The sequence below is a fragment of the Rhagoletis pomonella genome, unplaced genomic scaffold, assembly GCF_013731165.1.
Source record: "Rhagoletis pomonella isolate Grant_MI unplaced genomic scaffold, Rhpom_1.0 Rhpom_scaffold_00002, whole genome shotgun sequence".
In the NCBI taxonomy this organism is placed as follows: domain Eukaryota; kingdom Metazoa; phylum Arthropoda; class Insecta; order Diptera; family Tephritidae; genus Rhagoletis; species Rhagoletis pomonella.
This window is the reverse complement of record NW_023458556.1, coordinates 21,612,347-21,619,033: the sequence shown is the minus strand read 5'-3', so window position 1 is coordinate 21,619,033 and position 6,687 is coordinate 21,612,347.

Sequence of the window (6,687 nt, the reverse complement as noted above, 5' to 3'; positions counted from 1 at the left end):
ACTTCCTGTAAAAACCTGCAAAATATGAAGCATCTGGAACGCAACTATTAAGGTGGCCTGTTACATATTTTCAATTGTCTTGCCTTATGTAAACACAGGGTTATTTCATTTAAAATTTTGCAGCTTTTAACACCACTGGCTGAGAAATGGGGATGCAAAAGCAATTAAAAGTAGCGCAGCTGATGAGCAGTGTTGCCACAACGCCTCAAAATAAAATGTATCTTAAAAGTGCGAAAATTGGATCAAAGAATCATATCAGAAAAAACTGCCAAAGTTTAAAATAATTCTACATATTTGTTTTTGTTTTTAAGAGATTATTATTGCTATCTTATTTGTAATCCATATGAAGCATATTTAACTGATGTAAACATAAGCATTGGATGTTTACATCAATCTTATCTAGTCTTATTTTAATTTTGAGCTATTTTGCAGTTTTTATACAGCTAAATAGCACATAAATTACGTAATTCACGTAGATATATCAATATTACTGGGAAATCTTTAGCTATTTCTACAACGAAAGAGGATAGACGCCGTTTTATGAAAAGACACCCCTCATCCCCCTCCCCCACCTTAAGACCCCTTGGGAATTGTTTGAAAATAGCGAATATTTGGATTTTTTCCAAAACGATTATAACCCTCACTACTCCTTTCTCTGTTGCCCAAGAAGAGGGGATGAACACCTTTTGCAGAGAGCACCTTTCTGCGTAGGCGGCCTTCGGCCGCGCGTACGGATTATAACCCTCACTAAGTAGAATTCTCTTTTCTGTGTTGCCGAAGAAAAGGCGCCTAACAACTTTTTCAGAAAACAACTACCTGCGTAGGCGACCTTCGGCCGCGCTTAGGGATTATAACCCTCACTAAGTAGAATTCTCCTTTCTGTTTTGCTAAAGAAGAGGGGCTGAACACCTTTGCAGAGATATTTCGTGGATATTTTTTTTGACAAGCTCAGCTCGGAAACTTGCAAAAAATACCATATTTCCAACCGACATTATTAATAAATTAGTGCACAGATATAGTAAATAATATTTTTGTTATAAAGCGTGAACTGTTGTCTACAAGTGTGTGTAAAAGGTTTTTGATTCGATTCACGCACAGCAACCCAAAGTCGTTGTACAAATTCATAAAGGGTACCCATATTACGTTCCACATTTCGTTTAAAATGCCAGATTTCCTGCAAATACATACATTCGAATTTACAAAAGGAATTTCACTACTAATTGCCTACTTTGCGTACTTTTCTACTACCATTTTCGCAACAAGGGAATGCATTCTTGCCCTTTCTCTGTCCTTCGTAAATGCAACCTTTTGTAAGGGAGTGTCAAACCGCAGCTGTCAATAATTATCTAACCTTGTATTATTCATGATTCAATAATACAAGGTTCGATAAACTGACAGTTGTCTCTCTCGCACCGCTCCCTTAGCAGTGGCACCGTGTTGCTTCTTTGCAAATTTACATGGAAACAGTGTAGCTTTGGGTTAAATAAAGGTATAAGCTTTTGTGCAATATGTTTATTTGTATATGCATATGAAGCATATTTAACTGATGAAAACATAAGCATTGGATATTTACATCAGTCTAATAGTAGTCTTATTTTAATTTTGAGTCATTTTGCAGTTTTTATACGGCTAAATAGCATATAAATTACGTAATTCACGTAGATATATCAATATTACGTTCAAAATTTCGTTTAAAATGCTAGATTTCCTGCAAATACATTAGAATTTACGAAAGGAATTTCACTTCTAATTGACTACTTTGCGTACTTTTCTACTACCATTTTCGAAACTAGGGATTGCATTCTTGCCCTTTCTCTGTCCTTCGTAAATGCAACCTTTTGTAAGGAAGTGTCAAACCGCAGCTGTCAATAATTATCATGGACCAAAAATACAAGATCACGTAAGAACGCGACGTTGTATTTGTAACTGGTTTTGAGAAAAAAGTTTGCGAAAGCGGGTTCGTCAGCTGAGCGTTTGTTTACATCACAAGCACCACTATTTTACACTTTTATTCAAGTAAAGAAGAGTTAATTCAACATGACAACACATTTTAAAGCATTTTGATGCATCATTTTACCTAAATTGTGCGTTTAAAGTGGCTGACAATAGTCTTGGCTAATTTTGGTTTTTGTTGTTTTCTTTGCTTTGTTTACTTTTCGCTCGTTTTCCAGTGAAACAAGATGGCGTAGAACCCGCTAAAAAAATCGACTTTTTTCACTCTCTTGTTCTTACGTGATCTTGTGTCTTTCGTTCATGAATAATTATCTAACCCTGTATTATTGAATCATGGTGCTGTCGCTTCGCTACGAAATTTGTTGCTTCACGATAGCAAAGCAAAAGCAAAATGGAGAGTGGAATGTGACAGTGTTGCCATGCATATAAGATGATACCAAACGTTTTGCGGTTGTATTTTGGTAACTCGATATCTTTAATTTTTGTTTAACTCGTTCCAGATCAATCAGATTTGCTTGCATCTTATAAAAATCAACATCATTTGCTTATCATGGCATTCATATGTACATACATTCGTACATATACGACAAAATCCGTGTGCTTACTTATTTTCATACAAGGGAGAAAATGCTTTGGCATTACTGGTTTCTCGGCTGTGATGAATGCAAAGCGCATCAATTACAGGTGATAGCGATAGAAGCTATGCTTCTTCTTATGAGCACGCTTGTGTCAAATTATCGTCTGTTTTGCTTTATTTACATCTCCGCGTATACATACACATATACGTCTATATATACCCTACACACAAATGCTCCCGAAATCTTTAAGAGTGTCGGAAATTTGTTACGATTCCTTTATAAATCTTTAAAGAAAAACATATGAAACGGTTGACAAGAACTAGTAAAGAAATTTCTGTACGATTTCTTAAAGGAAATTATAAAAAAATTGTGAAACCTTTCGGAATTCTATGAAATCCTGGTTTGCAGGGTATACATATACATACGAATATGAATAGATAAAGAAGATATTGATGACACAAGGAGTTCATACCAACGGTAAATGTTGTTTTTGTACGATTGCTACAACCTGTAGTTGTTGAATCATGGATGAATGCCGCAAATACGAAAACAAAGCAAAAGCAATCACTAAACAGCCAGCTGCAGACTTTCCTGCTATTGCTATGGCTTTGCTGTCGCAGATGTACAATACACAATCCATACGTAAAGCTACAAATCTACAAAGAACAAGCTCTCGTATGCGAACGCTCACGGCAAAGCGCCACTGAATTTGCTATACAAAATTTGCCACTCTTTCACATGACGTCACACTGGCTGACCATTTCGTGCATACGTACATATGTATGTATACTCTCCTTTATTTATTGAAATTTTCAATATGTATATATACTTATGTACATATGTATGTACGTATGCATTGTATGTGTAGTAAATCGTAATTATTTAATGAATAATGAAGATTTACAAAGATATGTTATTCAATTGCAAACAGAAATCAAACTCATAATTTTTCAATCAGTAAAATAATTTGACAAAAAGTGCAAAGCTTTTTAAGGAATGGAAAAAAACGCAAAGTCCATAATCAAGTCTCGAACACTCTGTCTGAATGTCTTCTTTTAGAAAGTCGTCCATCCCTTCCTGATTTTCCTCAAAATTTGTTTCTCCAGCGGATTCAATAATTCCTTGATTTCCTGGTTCTGGAATAATATTAGGTTCAACTTCATCCCTCTGTCTAGCTGCAGCTTTTAGTGATAGATTTTCTTCGAAACCTGGCAATTCGAACAACTCTAGCATTTCATTTTTAGAGTAACGGCGCTTAAGTTGGTTAGCGTGAGCTTTGACAATGCGATTACCCGAAGGTGTTATAACATCCACAGTATAATTGACAGCCCCATTTCGACTTTTAATTATACCTGGAACCCATTCCCACACTTTGCTAGTTGAATGAAGCTGATAGTAAACCTCATCATCAACATTGAACTCTCTCCATTTCGCACCATGGTGGTAATTAAATTGATCTTCCATTTTCGTGCTTGAAATCGAATTTGAAAGGTTTTTTGGCTTAAGAAGATCTAATTTTGTTCGCATCGGACGGCCTGACATCAATTCAAACGGCGATTTCATTCCAAGATGTTAAGAAGGTGTATATCGATATGAAAACAAGAATTCGCGTAACTTCTGGTCAATATTCCCTGCTGCCTTTCCAATTCCTTTCTTAAATAATTCTACAAATCGTTCTGCCTGACCGTTTGACTGTGGACTGTAAAATGAGGTCGTCAAATGTTTGATGCCTTTAAATTTACAGTAATCTTCAAATGTACATGAAACAAACTGTGGTCCGTTATCGGTGACACAAATTTCACATAAACCTTGGTGCGCAATTACATCATCAAACATATCAACAGTTTTTTCACTGGTGGTTACTTTAGTTTTGATAATCTCCGGCCACTTGCTAAAAGCATCGACGATAATCAGAAAGTAATAATTGTCTATTGGACCAGCGTAATCGAGATGAACTCGAATCCATGGTGCTATTGGCATTGGCCAAGGGTGCAGAGTGCACTTGGTTGGTGTTTTCGCTGCCTTAGCACAGCTATAACACGATTTCACGATCTGTTCAATATCTTTAGACATTCTTGGCCAAAACACTTTGTCGGCAGCCAACAGCTTCATACGACACACACCTAGATGACCTTCATGAAGACTTCCAATTATTTTCTTACGCAGTTTGAACGGAATAATAATTTGTTCGCCTCTGAACAAACAACCTTGGGCTTCCTTCAAGTCGTAGCGATATGGAAAGAAAGCGGCTACCTCAATTTCTTCTACTTGCTTGCAAAACTTGGGCCATTTATCTTGCGATACAAATTCAATGACCTTTTTGAGTGTCGGGCAATCATTGGTGGCTTCCTGAATATCTTTGAATGTGATTGGTAGCTGTTTTGCTGATTGAATGGCAAAACAAGATATATCTTCTACATTTTCATTACTCCACGAAATAGATGCAATGACAGTATCTTCGTCGGGTTTGGTGTATTCAGACATCAGTCGGGATACAACATCAACATATCCGAAACTGTTTGTACCGATGAACTCAAAATTAATGTCGTAAGCTAAAACGATGAGCGCCCAGCGTTGTAGACGGTTAGCCGTATAAACTGGGATACCACTTTTTGATCCAAAGATAGCGAGCAAGGGCTTGTGGTCGACTTGAGCGAAGAAACGTCGACCTGCGATATAAAAGTGAGATCGTTTCAAACCAAATATGAATGCACGAGTTTCTTTTTCGATTTGAGAGTAATTTTTCTCAGCTTCATTGAATGTTGCAGCAAAATGCATTATTGGGTGAAGAGATCCATCCTTGAAACGATGCGTTAATGCTGCCCCCATGCCGTCTTTTGATGCATCAGTAGCCAGTACAATGTCTTTTCTTGGGTCGAAATGCGTAAGAACTAAGTCTGATGACAAAATCTTCTTCAGTTGATCGAATGCTTCTTGATGAATGCTTTGCCATTCAAATTTTGCTTCTTTCTTCAATAAGTCATCCAATGGACCTCTCAACTGCTTCATTGACTTAATAAACTTGCCGTAGTAGTTCACTGAACCTAGGAATGATCGCAATTGGCTAACATCTTTAGGTTGAGGAACTGATTGAACTTCCCAAATTTTTTCAGGATTTGGCCTGATGCCTTTCTCATCGATGATATAGCCGCAAAAGTTAACTGACGACTTGCCAAAACAACACTTGCTAATATTTAATTTAAAACCATAAATTTGAAGCTGTTCAAGCGTCTTGAAGAGCTGCTGTTTGTGATCTTCAAGGTTCTCTCCTGCTGTGATCATGTCATCGATAAACCCAAATGTTGAGGTTCCACTGAGCATTTTATCAACTATGGCTTGGAATTCCCCAGGCGCTGTTTTGACTCCTTTTTGAAGGCGATTTACTTTAAACATTCCAACGTGAGTGTTGATTGCCATAATTTCCTTGGAATCATCATCAACCTCGACTTGAAAAAAAGCGTCGGACAAATCTATGGTACTGAATATTGTCTTTCCTGCAAACTTAGCGAAAATTTGATCGGGTGTCGGCAAAGGGTACATGTTTGGCTCAAGTGCATTGTTAAGACCAGTTGAATAATCAGCACAGATTCGCAATTTGCCATTCTTCTTTTTAACAACCACGATAGGTGCTGCCCATTGGGAATACTTGATTGGACTGATAATGCCAAGATGTTGAAGGTGTTCCAGTTCAATTGAAATGGGTTCGCGAGCTGCTTGCGGAACTGGTCGAGCATTCCGAAATATTGGAAGGGCTCCAGGCTTGAGCTTCAGAGAAACTTTTCCTTTGTTGAAACAGCCAAGTCCCTCAGAAAAAAGCTGCGGAAATTTCTCGCAAACTTCAATAGCCAAGTCATCACCAGTTGATTTTATATGTTTGCAAACAGAATCAAAGGGAACACTCCAAAGATCGAAAGAATTAATCCAAGGTATGCCAAAAAGATTCAATTCAAGTGATGTAACGTAGCAAATTCCGCGTTTTTCCTTCCCATTTAGTTTAATGCCACAATTGAAGGCACCCAAAATTGGAATAGCAGCACCTGATGCGCTTGTGGCATTGGTGCGTATTTCAGATGACAGAATTGGTTGTCCGATTAAAATCCAATTTGATTTTGATATGATTGTTATATCGGAAGCAGTATCAACCTGCAATTTGATT